Source organism: Chanodichthys erythropterus, chromosome 17, assembly GCF_024489055.1.
Source record: "Chanodichthys erythropterus isolate Z2021 chromosome 17, ASM2448905v1, whole genome shotgun sequence".
NCBI classification, from domain to species: Eukaryota; Metazoa; Chordata; class Actinopteri; order Cypriniformes; family Xenocyprididae; genus Chanodichthys; species Chanodichthys erythropterus.
In genome coordinates, this window is record NC_090237.1 from 8,776,013 (window position 1) to 8,795,144 (window position 19,132).

The 19,132-nt window shown below is 36.4% G+C and overlaps 1 protein-coding gene across 1 annotated transcript in view; it reads right to left on the minus strand.

Annotated features, from left to right (window-relative positions):
• Window positions 1-18,431, minus strand: part of numbl (NUMB like endocytic adaptor protein) — a 63,041-nt gene extending 44,610 nt beyond the window's left edge. Inside the window, exon 1 of the mRNA XM_067365686.1 lies at window positions 18,346-18,431. The gene's annotated coding sequence lies outside the window, so the exon portion shown is untranslated. The remainder of the gene's footprint in view (window positions 1-18,345) is intronic.
• Between the last annotated feature and the right edge of the window lie 701 nt (window positions 18,432-19,132).

Here is a 19,132-nt window from a genome sequence, read left to right on the forward strand (position 1 = left end):
TATCGGAACCGGGCGGTTTACGATAACATTTCCAGCGGAATGGCCGAGCGTGGTTACAGACGATCCTGGCTCCAATGTCAGCGAAAAATAAAAAGCCTCCGAGCCAAATACAAGGAGGTTAAAGCCTGGAACAAACGAAGTGGCCGTCTACTTCCGCAAACAACGAGTGACGTTGTTGACCGTTGCATACTCTTCTGCGCATGCGGGTCACTTCTGGGTCATTTCACGTTCACACAGGAGATCACAAAAGGTCGCATTTAATTGAAAATGTGAACGGCCTTGCAAAAAAATCTAATTTTTTCAAAAAATCGGAATTGAGCATTAAGCCCTGCAGTGTGAACGTAGCCTAAGGTTTGTTTCTGTTTACACCTGGTATTAAGATGCGTTTTGGTCGATCGGATCACAAGTGGACGACGCCAAATACAGGTGTAAATGGGATCTAAAACGTTTTGAGCTTGTCAACTTTCGACCACTTCCAGAGGTAGTCAAAAACGCATTTGACCGGATTGCTTTCATAGTGTTAATGCTCAGTGGTCAACAGTTACAAAAGAGAAGCACGCTAGCCAGGTGGGATTCAAACTTTGTCGGCTGAAGAAGTTTGGTTTTAAGACGAAAGCGTACCAAGCACAATTTTGTCTCACCGTTCCTGGTTTCTAACATGCACTCACAGCGTTCGGCGTGGTATTACGGCTGTCAGAGCAGAAATGAAAGCTGCTGCTCTCAGTGTGTTTTTCTGTCATTCCAGGTTTATATATAAAATTGCACAAGCTTATTTTGTCGATTAGATCGAAAGATTTGAAAAAACCCATACAATTACCCGCCCTTAAGACCCTCCCCTCGAAGAAATCAGGACAGAAAGTGGTTGAAAGTGGACAAAAGAGATGGATTAAAACACCAGGTGTAAACTGGGCCTAAAGTTGTAGTAGATAGTGGCAAACTGATGGATTATGTTGAGATTATCAACATTGATAACAGTGTCTGACTGACTGAGACTTCTTTCAAAAACATTAAAATAATGTTTCCGCCCTAAGCTTATAAATAATGTTAAGTAAATATAGGGATAAAAATGGAGAGTCTTCTTAGTTTTGCAAAACAATTACATTTAACACTGTATATATATCAACTTTACGTCACGGCAAAGGCGATCTAAATGTAAAAATAGGGCAATGGACAATTAAATATCCAATTTTGGCTTTTAAATATCCATCAATATGATTGGTATCAATGGTATCAATCAATACCAATAAATCCCAAAAATATTTCCATTAGTCATTGAGAAACCTATGTTGGTTGACCACTAGTCAGTCCGAATCTGACACAGTCTGAACTCTAAAATAAAACAAATAATTCACAAAACACTATTATGAGAGAGAACACATTTGATGTGTTAAAGTTATATTTTTTAAAATGGGGCGTAAGTGTGCATGTCGCGGATGTCCTAATCGGCAAAAACGATGACGTAAAAGTGCATTACCAACGCCGACAGATGAAAGGATTCAATGGAATCAATTCAATGGAATCAATTCAATGGAAAGGATTCTGGAAGAGAATACAATGCTGAATAAAGTCGTAGTTTTTGTTATTTTTGGACCAAAATGTATTTTCAATGCTTCAAAAAATTCTAACTGACCCTCTGATGTCACATGAACTACTTTGATGATGTTTTTATAACCTTTCTGGTCATGGACAGTCTACCGTACATACATTTTCAATGGAGGGACAGAAAGCTCTCAGACTAAATCTAAAATATCTTAAACTGTGAACGGAGGTCTTACGGGTTTGGAACGACATGAGGGTGAGTCATTAATGACATAATTTTCATTTTTGGGTGAACTAACCCTTTGAAGAGACCATCTGCTTAAAATCCATAATCCTGTCACTGTATTACCTAGAAATGATTATTTTATTTTAGCATTAATAGAGCTATTAAAACATTTACAAAGTGAAACTATTGATTCTAGCATCTATCCAGCCTGCTCGTAAACCTCTGGCTATGCTCACTGCTTGCAAAGGCCATGTATTTTCAGGAAACTCTTTGCTCTATTGATAGACACATCTCACTTAACCATTTTAAGTCTTCTTATGGTCTATAAGAATCCCATAATGGAGGCTAAAGTGGCCATACACAGCGCAGGAAGATACTGTGGTCCTGTAAAACGGCAGATAACCGTAGAGAGGAATATTCACTTCGTTTTTCAAAAACAGTTCCAGTAGAGCTCTTATTACAATACATCATGTTTCCAGACTTCTGCAATGACAGCCTGTGGGCACCGTTTCACAATGCAAGTGAAGACTGCACTGTGGATTGCTAATGAGGACTTACTTGAGGTACACCTATGATATGAACAAGCTGAAAAAAGACTCTATTAAGAATATTTAAATTTTAGACTGCCTGTGTTTCTTTGAAATTGCAACTGAATGGTACTCAAGACTCCTCACTTGCAGGCTGGTACTAAAAAGGAAGTTCAAAACACACAGAACGCAACAAGTAAAAATTTCTTGCATTCCATCAAAAGGAAATTTTGAATCACTGAAACTTCTAATGGTAAATGAAAGAATTCTGTTCATCTAACCAAAACATATTAATAATAAACTTAATCTACTAGCAAACAAATACGCAGACACATTCACAAAATCATTAACCATTGATGTCATGCCTATATTTAATGTTGGTCATGATTTTAAAAGAATTTGCAAAGACAACCAAACATAAATACTATAAGAATAGGCATTTCAAGTACTTGTAGTAGCACTTTAAAACACTTTACTCAAAAAGTAAAATAAATAGACATATTTAAATGTATACTTCACTCAATAGCGACCACATACACAAACACTATAAATAAATAAAGACTACATAAGAACAGTAAAAAGCACCCTCGCCCTGGCACCTACACAGCAAAAAAAAGCAAACTGCTAGCATACAGGCTAACGAATGCAGACAAAGTTTCGCTAAAACAACAAGTTAAGTTGTTCAACATGCTTCACATATTCTTTCCAACTTAAAATCAGATCCTTTTGAAATTATTCCCACTAATATTGGCTAGACTCGCCATTATAATCACTGAAGAACTGGCTCAGTGTTCTATCATCTGTCTTCTCCAATGCACGGTTGTGGTGTGTTTCGTTGTGCAGCAGGCAAAGCAAATCAGTTTGTAAATTCTGAACACCCTGCTGAAAAAAAAAAAAACACAGCTTAAACCAGTGTAAGCTAGAATACTTGACTTATTACTTTTTCATAATGCATATTGGCCCATTGTTTTTGAAGAAAAAAAAGCTTGCAAAATGTGCTTCTTACTTTTCCAGCTAACAGGCTAACATTAGCTGTGGTTTAGGATATGGCCTGGAAACCCAGAAAGCACAGGTTTGTGTCCTGGTTGGGGTTAGAAGTCAACTAATTAGATCTATTGTCATATCTGTTGTCAACCAAAATAATGGAGTGATGATGTTAGGGATGCACAATTAAATTGAAATAAAACCACAAAGGCTATCATTAGTATTATTATTATTATTATATACGATTTTTTTTTAAATACTTGATTTTGCCTATTTTACAGTGAAATATAATTAAGGTATTTTATGATTTTAACATGTAAACTAAGCATTCTGGTGCACTCTGACAAGAAAATAAGTGGAAAAAACGACATTTGCTTCAAGTAAAAAAAAAAAGAAAAGAAAAATTAAAAAACATTTATTGACACTAGCGTTGGGCATTGACACAAATTTCACAATTGGATTTGATGTTGATTCAGAAGCTTGCAATTTGATTTCAATTTGATTACCTTCAATTCAATAATGATTCATTTGGGGCATATCAGGTACACTATTTCCTCAAAGTAAAAATATCTCTCAATTAATGCTGTAAACTATACAGGGAACCACAGTCGGTACATCAATATATTATTAAAGGTTAAAATTAATTGATTTGTAAGCTACTTAAATCTACTCGTTCTACTTGTTTTTATATAGGCCTAAACATTTAAATGGTGGCTGTCATAAAACAGATTTATACATTCAATATTGAAGCACATGTTAAGTACAATAAATATGCAATAGCCTAGTCACAGTCGTGAGTGACTAGCTGACTAACGAGTTTTTAGACATTGAACGGCTTTTCTGAGGTAAATGTGATGGTAAACGTGACATTTTTACAAGCTGTTTTTTTTATGCCTTTCCGCAGTTGAAACACTGATTTATCAATTAATGTGACATGATATGGATTTCGGTAAGTTGTACTGTATCTTTCAACATAACTTCGGATATTTATTCCCATTTATTTCGTGTTGTAAAGCGGAAGAGATGATCGGTTCAAGTGCGCTCAAGATGTATATGGTCTGCAGTCTATGGAAAAGTAGGCCATTTTCGATTCTTGTGCCTGCAAATTCACACCGACACCCCATTTGATTCAAAACGGCGAATTTCGCCGAAAAGCGACTAGTTTGCAGATATATGTATGTAATCACAAAAGTTTGGGCCAAATTGTGCAGCCCTACAAACATGGATGGATGGATGGATGGATGGATGGATGGATGGATATTAAAATAAATCTGATATTTAAACAAATCATGACACTAAAAATAAAATAATAATAATTAAATGTTCTATGTATTTATAATATAATATAATATAATATAATATAATATAATATAATATAATATAATATAATATAATATAATATAATATAATATAATATAATATAATATAATATAATATAATATAATATAATAACTGGTGAAAAAAGGTCTGGACATCCATTTTGTCATAGCACCCAACAATTCAGCTTCTTTTTCACAATACTGAACACCTAAAAACCTATTTAGACATTACAATAAAAGTGAGAAAACATATTTCATATATTTCTAAGCTCCCTAATGAATGCACTGCACTCACAGGCAGGTCTTCTTGTTCAGAAAATTCTTTGTGGAATTGAATACATTCATTTTCTAGCCTCACTCAAACTGATGAAAAAGTGCAACTGAGTGAAACCAAGATAGTGAGCAAGTGCTGCAATAATAGATGAGATGGGCTCCGCACAAGAAGTATTGATTGAGGGCAGGAGGCTAAACAGAAAACAGGACAGACAGATGTGTTTTAGCAAACCATGGAAGAAAAGAATAGCATTTTTGTGTTATTTATTTTATAATGTAGATGCTCTGTAGAATTTTTGCTCTTCACAGCTTTGCAGTCTCTCTGTCTGACTACAGAATTCTTCCCTGAGAAGAAGTTTACATGTTCTGTGTTTACACAGAATCAAGCTTTCCATAAACTCCGTCCTGCCACTTTAGTCAACTATTTGTGGGAATGGTATTGGTGACACATGAAAGGATATTAAAATCGATCCAAAGCAACAACATCTGTTTCATGTGAACTGATCACATGTGGTCAGACGAGACAGATCTCCATTTACTACTGTACACCATGAGCACTTGAATCAGATTTCATCAAGGGGAGGGTCTCTAATTTTGATGCCACCGGGTTACCGCAGTTTGATTAAGTGCAAAATGTCAAACGCTCAGCATTACTGGAAGCATCCGTGCTCCACGGACCATCATTTCTATTTTCATATTTGGCCTAAATACACTATAAAAAGTAAAAGTGTCTGGGCAGTTGTTTGTTTCCTCCAACTCTTCCTCCTCCACCTCATTCCAGCGGGATCCTCGGTTACAGATGAGAGAATCCACAACATCTGTTCAACAGCTGAAGGCTTCTGACAGATGTTTGGAAAGGACATGATTGGAAACGGGGGAATGTCAGGATAGGCAAAGATGGAAAAGCTTCCACACCCTCCATCATTTGTCTATGTTAGCATTAGGCATGAGTCAGAGTAATTACACTGAGGACTGGAGCGGCACAAACCACGCCCACCTTTACCCTAGTCACAGACATGTGATACTTTTAACCTTTTCAGATGAGTATTTGTGGAAAGTCCGAAGAGAAGCCTAAATATCTTGGCAATCAAGGTGCATGCCGTCTTTTGCTGTGATCTTGGTTTCTTAAAGCTGCTGTGTATATTTTTGATACTAAACACTTTCCTATTCCAGCTCAGAATCGAAAGACTAAGGCATTCGTAGATTGATTTTAAACTGACAAAGCAACACTGACTCAGGGAGTGACTATCAGTTTATCCAAACAATGGAAGACAGGGAAAGTGTTTGACAGGGCTGCTGATTGGGCACCCAATGATTCCAGTCCCCCTTGGATCCCAAAGCAAATCCATAAGATGATCGATATCCAATTGTTTGAGTACACCATTTAGTAAAATTTGTACAAATATTCAGAATAAAATGGTATTGCGTATTTGGCGAGCTGACTGAGGGGAGGACTTCAAATTTTGGAATTTGGCCTGAACCCAGAATATTCCCCCCGAATCCCCCCTAGGATAGGAACCAGCCGAGAGTGAGAAGTCGGGATGGCGAAGGGATGCAGAAAACTGTCGGGAACATATCACAGATTCTTGAGATAAGGGACAAAACATGTTTTAGATGTTACAAATTAAAAAAAAAAAAACTAACACTACATTATTAAAACATTGATATTTCTGTAGGCAAATGTCTCAGATAATGTGCTTTTTTTTAAAAAAAATTAAAATATTTACTCACTTCATTTAACTTAATTTGTCAACTCTGTCAGACACACTAAAAAGCATGCTAATTTAATTTAATCCATCCAAGAAAGTGTAAAGTATTCAGTTATGTAACATTGGTGTTAAATGAGCTAAATCATAAAGTACATTCTCTTTTTTTCTGTTTTCACACTATTATGAACAATAGAGTTCCTAAATTCCTTAATTCTTCTCCCTCCTTTTAATATTAAACATATATCACCAATGTTCTTAGGTAAACGATACATATAGATCCATGTAGATCCATTGATGTTTTAAAATTTTTACACAATAAATTGAATAAAAGAATAAGACATTTCTTTCAAAATTAAAGGGATAGTTCACCCAAAAATAACATTTTCTGTCATCATTTACTCTCCTCAAGTTGTTCCAAACCTGTATGAATTTCTTTTTCTTCTGTTGAACACAAAGAAGATATTTTGAAGAATGTTGGTAACCAAACCCCATTGACTTCCATAGTATTTTTTTTTTTCCTACTATGGAAGTCAATGGGGCCCATCAACTGTCTGGCTCAAAACATTCTTCAAAATATCTTCTTTTGTGTTCAGCAGACCAAAGAAATTCATACAGGTTTGGAACAATTTGAGGGTAATTAAATGAGCTATCCCTTTAACAAAAAACTTCACTTGACGGTGTTAAATACTGACAGAGTTAACAAATACTGATGGTGTTGACAAAGGTCCAGCTGGGGCCAAATATACAGTATACGTAAATATAATCATGAAACAACATAAGAACAATTCTTCACAAACAAAAATATATTAAATCACATTATATAGACCTTTTGAGAGCACTTTTCAACAATCAGACATAAAACCTGACAAAATTTATTTTTTTTCCACCTTAACCACATGTTGTTCAGTGAAGCGATTTTGTTTTTTGTTTTTTCCTTAGAGGTAGCTCCCTTAATAAGCATCAAAAATGGCAAGATTTATTCCACAGCAATTTACAGAAACTATTACACTGCGATGAAGGAGTTGACATGTTAAAGCTGTGACCAGAGACTTCAATATTGTTTGTTTAAAATATAAAAAATATATATATTATATATAACTTGTGTCCTACTGAGATCCACAATGAACAGGAAATAGCAAGTGCTCCTCAGAGTTAACACAAAACTTCTCACGCAGCGTGTGAGTACCGAACTGAGCTGTCTTTCACATCTTCTTGTGCTTCAATGTGTACATTGGCAATGCTTAAAAACACGTGCAAATGATAAACGATGCAGCACTGGCCCGATCAGGACAGTGACTGACAGTTCCGTAATTTTGTTCATCGGACACTCCTTATTGTCGAGCCATGCATTTATTTTATATCTACTTTGTCAATTCTGCATCAGTTTGCATGTAGACCTTTCACGTTGAGAGGTCGCTCTCAGCCAAGCGATAGTGCGTAAAGCTCAGCAGGCAATGAAATTATATCTGCGCTAAACTTATTTTTTGCCTCTAACTCAATCACAGACGAGTGAAATCGTACAATTTACTAGCCTTTGGCTAATTAAAGTCATTTTTTAGTCGCCTTGCTTGAAATTTGGTCACATATGCGAGTGATTTACTCATACTGCAAAGGTTTTTAAAATATATTTATTTACTCACCAAAATTAGAGATGGTCAAATTAAACACTTCTTCGAATATTCAATTAGTAAGGTAACTTATTAGTATAGCAGTGTTAACTGGTTAACCTGTTGCTTAACGGTGAATAAAAACTACACGTAATAATAACCAGAGTTTGAAATTAACACCCGCCAACCCATCAAATGCGGGTGAAAATCCACTGTGGCACGTAACGCATATCAACACAACTAGCCAATTTGGTAGGTTATGACCGGGCTGTCAAACGATTAATCGTGATTAATCGCATACAAAATAAAGGTTTGAGTTTGCCTAATATATGTGGGTGTAATTAATATGTATATATAAATACAAACACATTCATGTTTATATTTGAGAAATATTTACAAGTATATGTATTTATTTATATTTTTATATAATTTATATTATATATAAATGAAAATATTTTGTGCATAAATAACATATTTCTTTTAAATATATACATTAATTTGTGTGTATTTATATATACACATAATAATTACACACAGTACACTCACATACATTATGCAAACTCAAACTTTTATTTTGTATACGATTAATCGCGATTATTCGTTTGACAGCCCTAGTTCTATCACTTTGCATAGCATTGCTATCAGAGCCCTTCCCCTGAAAGAAGCCTCAACGATTAGCAAAATAAAGCATAAAGGGATTCGCACAGAGAGAAATGCCGTGCAATTTAAAATTTCAAACTCTGGCTGCTCAAAATCAATGCCATGCCCCAGCATCACTCACTTAGTTTTCCATTAAAGTACAATGAAAAAATTAAATTACATTAATTTCAATGCATTATGTGTCATTTCTTTGTAATTATTTGTGAAATTTGCTAGCAATTACTGAGCAAAAACTATTTCAAAATAAGTCTTAGACCAATTTTTTTTTCAGTGTAGATACAATTTTCCACTTTACATTGCAGGTAAGTTTTTGTTTTAAAACTGATAATCTTCCAAAAACTTTATGACAAACTTTGACATTTCTAAAAAATAGTTGTAATGGTTGCTATGTCCCTGGTTTTTGAAGTACATTATAGAAACCTGATTTTTTCAGATGGTGCCATTAATGGTACTGTTTTAATGGACTGTTCTGTACTGTAGAGTGTGAAATTAACTTTACTTTCATCTTCTGATTGTTTTGGATAGAAAACAATGGCTGTTAGACTTTAGAATTAGAATTCAGGCTTTCGGATGTGAATGCTAAAAAGAACAAAGGCATCAGACAGAAGATGCTACTTTATAAATGAAGAGTGCCTCACCACCGCAATCACAGGGGAATTTCATTTCATTCCGTAATTGCGGTGTCGCTGACTTTGAAGTTGTGCCACACAGGGGAGCTCTCTGAGGCACAAACACATAGACGCTACTATGATTATCCATCTCCTGTTTCTCTATCCCTGTTGCTCTCGCCCTCTCACTCTCTTTCTCTTACGTAAGCACACAGACTGCTGCGGATGCTTTACAAGAGTACAAGACTACGAGAACACAGAACATGAGCTCTTGTAAAGCATCCGCAGTAGTTCTGTTTATGACTCAAACAAGCTGCTCTTACTGCGTTCAGTTCAATCTCCTTCCTTCACACAAGTCTGTAACCACTGATTGAGATGCCCATTGTCATATACTCATCATTTTTAATATGAAATCTACTGTTTGTCTCTACCTTTGATTTTGAGATGCTACTTCAGGTCCCATGTATCTGTTACGCCACATTAAAGAGCGACAAAACAACATTTACTCTTTGAATTTCATGATAAAACTGACAGAATTTGAAAGCTGAGACATCAAACGTAACAAACACAAACTTTACGTTTGCAGTAATTGGATAGGACTAGGAGGTGTACTACAAAAAGTACTGTTTGGTTAAGTTTTCTTTGAGCATCAGAAGAAAAGAGCATAGACTAAAAGATCCATCTTGGGATTTAAGAATCAATATTGGTGACGATGAAATTCAAAATGAAGATCGACTACATTCCAGAGTGTTTACCTGTTGTAGTTTATCCACATTCTGTGCATAAAAAAGACTCTAAAAAAGTAAAAACATGTCATCGGGGAAACACTACTGAAACGTTCGTTCAATGATTTTGCCACTCCAAAAACAAAAATCAATTTTTTTGCTGATTTGGCTGAATATTTTTTATTTGCCGAAATTTCAATGAATAAAGGCACCCACACACTGCAAAATAAAGGGGCTGATTTTGGGCCCAATTCTCCCCTTCTGACAAACCTAGCTAAAGTCCCAATTATTTTGATGGTTCTACGCATTATCTTATCAGATATTACACCTGTGGTGTAATGTGTGTTAAAGGATTAGTTCACTTTCAAATAAAAATTACCCCAAGCTTTACCCCACGTAGAAGGCGACGTTCTCAGGACCTTGCGCAACGATCCCTAATGCTGCGTTCACACTGAACGCATTTGGGGCGTCTGATTTACATGTTAAGTCAATGTAAACGCGCGTCTAGACGTCCTGCGGGGTGAATCAAGCATCTAGCGCGGCACAAATCGGCCGTTGCCGCGTGAATGGCGTGGCACAAATTGAGCGTTCACGTGCCTGATGCGCGAATTGAGCGTCTGACGCCCTAGACGCCAGAGTTGAAAAATCGGAACTTTGGCGAAAATTTGCAGCGCGTTAACCAATCAGGGACTCTGCTTTGGTAGTAACGTGTTTATGACGTGATCAGCGGTGGAGACCAGAACAAAGATAATAGTCGCTGTGTGTGGCCACCCTGAGCTCTATGATGTGTCATCGTATTTTTATCGAGACAGGAATAAAAAGGACCTTGCCTGGAAGAGGATAAGAGAAGAAATCGGACAGTCTGTTAGTTGTAAAACGCTTTGCATGATTTTAGCCGTTGATACTAGCCCACCTGCTAGCTAGCAAAAGCCGGCCGGCATAACCGAGTTATTAAATTGCCGCTACTGGTTTCCAACTGACAAGATGATGTGTTTATTCAGAGGATCTGTGCAGAAAGAGATGGAAGCCCCTCCCATGACGCGAATCTGAAGCGTTTGACTTCAAAATGTTCAAGCGTCCAACTAGATGCGTCTGGTGCGAATTTGACGTTCGATGTGAACGCAGCATAAAAGTTCTCTAAAGGTGACGAAAATTCTGAACCTTTACAGAACATTCGGGACGTTCCTAAAACGTCCTCTTTTGGTAATGAAAGTGCTGCAGTTCAAGGTTCCTTATATGACTTTAGGGGGACTTTCCATTTTGGTTATTTTATGGTCACATAAAAACGTTACAAAGAGGACATTTGAGAAGTTATCAGAACATCCTATAGTAATAGTCCCCTAAACATTCCCAGAACATCCTGAATGTTCCCTGAAGGTCCACCAAATAACATTCCCCAAACCTCAAAAGAACTCCACATCGTGACCGTCTCTGAATGTTCTGGGAACTTTACTAGGCAACGTCCTTAACACAGTGGGGACGTTCTGACAATGTTCTGGGAACATACAATTTCTAGCGGGTACTCACCCTCAAGTCAGTATATGACTTTCTTCTTTCAGATGAACACAATCGGAGATATATTAATAAATATCCTGATGCATCCGAGCTTTATAATGGCAGTGAGTGGGATCAATGATTATGAGCTGAAGAAAGTGTCTCCATCCACATCCACCCATCATAAACATACTCCACACGGCTCCGGACGGTTAATAAAGGCCTTCTAAAGTGACGCGATACGTTTGCATAAAAAAAAAAATCCATATTTAACAAGTTACGAAGTAAAATATCTAGCTTCTGCCAGACCGCCTTCCGTATTCAAGTTATGAACAAAGTGTAAACTGTTAAGTTTTTTCCATAATTTGAATAGGGAAGAGTTTTACACTTTCTTTGTAAGTACAATACGGAAGGCGGTCTGGCTGAAGCTATACATTTTACTTCATAACTTGTTAAATATGGATATACTTTTTTACACATATGCATCGCGTTGCTTCAGAAGGCCTTCTGTTCAATAATTACAATCAGAAATCCTGCTGTGTGGAGGGAACCCTGAGGATAAACACACACAGGCTCTATATATAGTCACAAGGAACAAAACGATGCGATACCCAATCAGAAAGCGAGCTGACAAAAGACGGAAGCAGTCTCCACGACTTCATCCAACAAAATGAATGTTCTGTAAAAAGCAGTCCAAATACTATTATCGCCATTTCTTCTTGCCCGTCTTCTGCCATGTTTCTTTACTCTAAAGTCACGTTTGACCACGACAAATTTCCCATGTTCACAGTCGGGTGTGTGTGGTGTTGCTGTCTTAGTCACATCACTGTTAAATCTATGATTTTTTTAATCACCATGTTTCTGGTCTCTAACAATTTAAAAATCTGATAAGTTTTAAAAAACTTTTAGTGTGGGTAAACCTTTAGTGAACTTACCTAACTAAAATGGAGTCTGCACGTCTAGATCTACAGTACATGATGTTACATACTTTAATTCAATAGAAACATTTTGATCCTAAACAGATTCCTTGCAGAATCCTGACACATTGCCAAGCATCACTAAATTACCCATTATGAGCACTAGGAAGGGAAAGAGCTTCATCACCCTGTCAGTTGAGATCTCACTGTAAAGTCCATTTAAGTGTGGTCATACATAATGTAAAGTCATGTACTGGTGGATGTGCTATGATATTCTTAATGCAGAGAAAAATGTAAGGTCTACAAGCAAGCACTCAAAAGTGTGCATGGCATGTAAAGGTCGACCTTAGAAATTGAGCTAAACTACTTTGATTTTCACAGCTGAATGCCAGCACACTTTGATGTGATTACTTTGAATGACTCCAGGTTCAGGACTTTCCACACAAATCCTGAGGAAAGTGGGGGAGTCATTTTTTCCAAAGTTATGCCTGTTAAGTTTTTTTTTCCTGGCAAATTATATTTATATAGCTACATAATTTACTCTTATTGCAAATTAAATCTGAATATATCAATAGTCTTTTGTATAAAAGTGTCTGTGTGTGTGTATTTTATATATTTGTAGTGGAGCCAGTACAAATACTGAACTAAAGATCTTAAAGGTGCCATCGAACGTTTTTTTCTAAGGTGTCCCCTGAATGTGTCTGTGAAGTTGCAGCTCAAAATACCCCATAGATTTTTTTTTATAAATTTTTTTAACTGCCTATTTTGAGGCATAATTAGAAATGCGCCGATTCAGGCTGCGGACCCTTTAATTGCTCGCACTCTCCGCCCCCTCCCGAGCTCTCAACTCTATCATTGCATAAACAAAGTTCACACAGCTAATATAACCCTCAAAATGGATCTTTACAAAGTGTTCGTCATGCAGCATGTCTAATCGCGTATGGTATTTATTTGGATGTTTACATTTGATTCTGAATGAGTTTAATGATGCTCCGTGGCCAACGGCTAATGCTACACACTGTTGGAGAAATTTATAAAGAATTAAGTTGTGTTAATGAATTATACAGACTGCAAGTGTTTAAAAATGAAAATAGCGACGGCTCTTGTCTCCGTGAATACAGTAAGAAAGATGGTAACTTTAACCACATTTAACAGTACATTAACAACATGCTAACGAAACATTTAGAAAGACAATTTACAAATATCACTAAAAATATCATGTTATCACGGATCGTGTCAGTTATTATCACTCCATCTGCCATTTTTCGCTGTTGTCCTTGCTTGCTTACCTAGTCTGATGATTCAGCTGTGCACAGATCCAGACGTTCTGCCCTTGTGTAATGCCTCGATCATGGGCTGGCATATGCAAATATTGGCGGCGTACATATTAATGATCCCAACTGTTACGTAACAGTCTGTGTTATGTTGAGATTCGCCTGTTCTTCGGAGGTCTTTTAAACAAATGAGATTTATATAAGAAGGAGGAAACAATGGAGTTTGAGTTTTTACTCACTGTATGTCATTTCCATGTACTGAACTCTTGTTATTCAACTATGCCGAGGTAAATTAAATTTTCAATTCGATGGCACCTTTAAAGTTCCCCTAGCTTGAATGTAACTCAACACCCTTGCCTCATTTAGTATACGTGGACCCATGAATATGCAAATTAGTTCTCGCCTTCACTCAATCACACCATCTCGGACTACCTGCTCCACTCGGTCAACTTTACTGTAGTATACGCTGCACAATGGCAAGTGGAAATGCTGGTTTAATTGACTCATGCATGTTTGAACCAAAAACAGATCCAGAAGAAGAATAGGAAGAGCAAATTATACAGGGTCGTCTATAAGTCAACGTATCAGAATGGTAAAGCTTTTTATGTATCACTCTCTACAACGTTGGACACATAACAGTAATTGATATGATAAGCTTTTTACTTGACTATATTATCAAACAGCTAATAATGTATTGCTAATGTTACACAAACCATGTTCCTGTTAGTCATCTTAGTCTGCCTTCTAAAAATCAATATCATTAGAAAGGCTTTGAACAACTTCATCATAACATCGTAACATACATCATACATAATTCACCTGCTATATTGCTAAATGCACCCAATTTTTCACCTGGCTTCTCTTGAGACTCCCCTACTTTGCAACATATTTAATGATATGCTAAAGCCATTGACGGGATTGGTTGCAACCTATCTATGACGTAGAGAACAGGGGGTTCACTGGAGTTTTACGGAGAAAATACTCAGCAATGGTGTTGACTGATGAATTTGCACATGGTTTAATTTCAAGCATATTAAAAACACATTAAAAACTTTAAAAGGTGCAATATGTAATATTTTCTGTCTGCTAGAGGTCGCTAGAGGCCTATTCAAAACAAATGTGTAGCTCTTGGGACATGTGGTCTTCACCTCAACGGCCGGAGGAAAACAATAGGGATATGACTCGGGAAGAAATCATGTTCATGGATGCGATTATTAATGTTACTGTAGTATGAAGCAGAGCAGGGCCGAGTGTTGTGGGAGCTGAACGAGGCCGCTGGAGCGATTGCGCAACACACGCCTCACAAGCAGCGAGACTTTTATTATGCCGCAGTAGCTAGCGCCACTTCCGCTTTTCCGGTCATGAGTATGAGGTAACGCAGCTCTGTTTATCATATTAGATATATTCGAGAGTGTTGAAAATGATGTTATAACGTTACTCTGAGCGTTCGCTCGGCGGCTGCTGTGAGACACTTGTTTAAAACACACTGCAGTAAGATAGATCGATTTTAGAATATCATATTAATAAATGCTGGATGGCTTGTGTTGATAAATGGCATGCAATTAATTTTAAAACGTACTGTATGATGGAGAATATATTGTATTACTCTATTAACTAACCCTAACCCATTTTGCCATGTTAGCTACTTGACAAAATAGTGTTTTTCTCTGAGGCATGGTAAAGCATGACATTTGGGATATTGTAAGTACTCAAGTGAACAAAATATATAACACTGGCATAGTTGTTTTTGGATATTTTACTGCCAAATATTGAACTTTTAACTGGAGCAAAGCATGCTGCCGCTTGTGAGGTACCATGTGCACCTGGAGCTAATCATTTCATTTTATACACTATGAAGTCCTGGTAATGAGATAAACCACAATCCTTTGTCAAATATGAGACATGCCAATAAATAAACCAAATCACAAAGGCACAAATCCCTCTACACAATTCACGCACTGCAATTGAAGAATGGCTCAGCAAAAAACGGAAATGGCTTTTTCAGGCAACTGCTCTCTGTATGGCGCAGAATTGTAGTCCATTGTTAAGAAGTCACACCCTTATTATTACAAAGGAAATTACATCCTTCTCTAGTGCCACAGCTTAGCTGGCAGCCGTCTGATTGCCCTTTGCCCCTGCGCTATTGTAGTTTCAGCTGCTGTGTCCTCTTGTTCGTCCATCTGGATAACAATGGGGCGCAGACTTACGCCACAGACACGCAGAACAGACGGTACCCACTCAGGACAGTTAAAAAAACCCATTCAGCTGTCATGGACATGCAGTCCAATACCAACAGTCAGTGTGACAGGTGATTAAATAGTGCAGCAAAGGAAAGTTGCTTACAGGGGTACTTACAGTTTTTGTGTGAATTACTTTCAAACCAGCCCAAAAAGACTGTAACCTTGGGGAATGAATAGAAAATATAATGACTCATATTCATGAACAAGATTTCTTAAACTAGCCCATAGGCTTGAATTTTGGATCAGCGCAAAGTTCAGACTAAAGAAGTATTTCATTTGACTAAATCAATCTATTAAAGGATTAGTTCACCAAAAATGAAAATTTTGTCATCCCTCATGTCGTTCCACACCCGTAAGACCTTCGTTCATCTTCAGAACACAAATTAAAATATTTTTGATAAAATACCAGCAAGATAATTAACACTTTCAATGCCCAGAAAGCTACTAAAGACATATTTTAAAACAGTTCATGTGACTACAGTGGTTCAACCTTAATGTTATGAAGTGACGAGAATACTTTTTGTGTGCCAAAAAAACTAAATAACGACTTTATTCAACAATATCTATTAATGGGCGATTTCAAAACACTGCTTCATGAAGCTTAACAAATCTTTTGTTTCGAATCAGTGGTTCGGGGCGCATATTAAACGATCTCAAACTGCCAAAGTCACATGATTTCAGTAAACAAGGTTTTGTTACATCACAAGTGTTTCGAAATTTCAATGGTTCACAAGACTTTGGTAGTTTTATGCATGCTCCGAACCACTGATTCGATACAAAAGATTTGTAAAGCTTCGAAGCTTCATGAAGCAGTTTTTTGAAATCGCCCATCACTATAGATTTTGTTGAATAAAGTCATTTTTTGTTTTTTGGCACACAAAAAGTATTCTTGTCATTTCATAACATTAAGGTTGAACCACTGTAGTCACATGAACTGTTTTAAATTTGTCTGTAGTAGCTTTCTGGGCATTTGGAAGTCTAAATTAACTTGCTGTCAATGCAAGCCATCAGATTTTATCAAAAATATCTTAATTTGCGTTCTGAATATGAACGAAGTCTTACGGGTGTGGAACGACATGAGGGTGAGCAATTATTACAGAGCAATTATTATTCATTTTTGGGTGAACTAACCCAAAAGATATAAGTTGACTATATATAGTAATTTTAAAAGTCAAAAAAGGTTTTAAACTATAATCAAACTGGGGTCAAAGTCACAACCTGCAGTACTTATGAAAAGAATCAAGCTGAACCTCTAAACACATGAGAAGAAATGCCAAACATTACAGTAGAAAGTTAAATGGATGAAAAAAAATAATGTAAAAATTGATGTAATACTGATGTCTTATGGTGCAGTGTGTATGTGAGCAAAACACACAAGACTTAAAAGATTTAAAGGAATATTTCAGCAAAAATTAAAACTCGGTTATCATTCTATAATAATGTCCTTCTGTGAAGATATTTTAAAATATGTTTATGCATTGGGCAAAAACAATATTCTTCAGAATATTTTCTTTTGTGTCCCAAAGTACTTTTAAATAATATATTCTATACATAATTTGAATTTACAATCATAGGCTAAAAAATCAATTAAAGTATGACTACATCAGCTAAGAAAAGCAGGGGGAATTTAGGGTGATTGGGACATTTTTCCATTGAAACGACTTGGAAAAAGTGTCCCAATCACCCTGAATCCACCCTATATAAAGAAAATGTATATTATTTGTGTATTTTAATCATTCTATGCTGATTATAATGCTGCTGATATTGATAGTCCACATACACTGCAGTCCTGTACTCATATTTCAGTGAGAGCTCTTGACAAACTCCTCACAGTGTCAGGCCTAAGCATTATTGATCAAAAACAGACATGCAATTATAATTATTAGACATAATATCACAATCAGACTATAAGTGTTGCATAATTTTACACTGGATCATGCTATTATAATCTATCATATATGTGGTGTTTCATGATGCTGGGTGTTCAGAAACATCTGGACTCAATCGCACTGACATTCTTGCGTATCCAGAAAAGCAAGTATTGATGGATGTTATTGGTTAATAATTTTTTCACCCCATCAGACCCTTAAAACTCTATTATGCATGCTTTATCATAGATGGATCTGATGAAACCAGATATCTGCAGATATGCAATCTCCAACCACTTCAGCTGTAATTTATGATAGCCTAAAACTATAAATAATGCATGTTAAATGAAAGCACAGATTGCCATTGAGACTTACCGAATAGAAGGATACCACAATGAGTGTCCGTGCCGCCTTTTGTGTAATCCAGAGAAAATATGGAGAAAAATTAATTTAAGATTTTTCTACATCAGAATTTCTCGCGAAACCGACGCTCGATCAGATGCACGTGGGCTGAGGCGCTTCTAAGGGTCGTAAATTGTAAAAACGACCGTGAGAAATGGACGGAATTTGGATAATCTCTGCGTTTGTTATTCACTGAGCAGTAGTCACTGGCGCATAGACTGCGCTCCTCCCGCGACTCCACCCGCTAGCCCCGCCCTCTCGACGAGCTCATTGGCGCACACGGGCGTTTATGCAAATTTTCTCTTCCCGCTGATGTTCAAGAGTCTGAACGGGAACACACAAGAATCCAGACGGAAGGCATAAAATACCGTCATCTAGAGGCCAAAACACACTTTTCTGAACGTTCACGTTTCTGTATTTTCAAAAGTATACTTTTTTATTTTATTTTTTTAGCTGAGCAAGTGTTCAGTTAACGTTACTGCCTTTTGAATTCCATCTAAATAAATAATAAATACATAAATAATAAACAAAAATTTAAATGTACTATTTTTATTTTCAAATTTATTATTTTTATATATATATATATATATATATATATATATATATATATATATATATATATATATATACATTTATAAGATAATAAACAAATGAATAAAGCTTAAAAGACTAATCTTAAAGGATTAGTTCACTTTCAAATGAAAATCACACCATGATTTACTCACCCTCAAGCCATCCTAGGTGTATATGACTTTCTTTT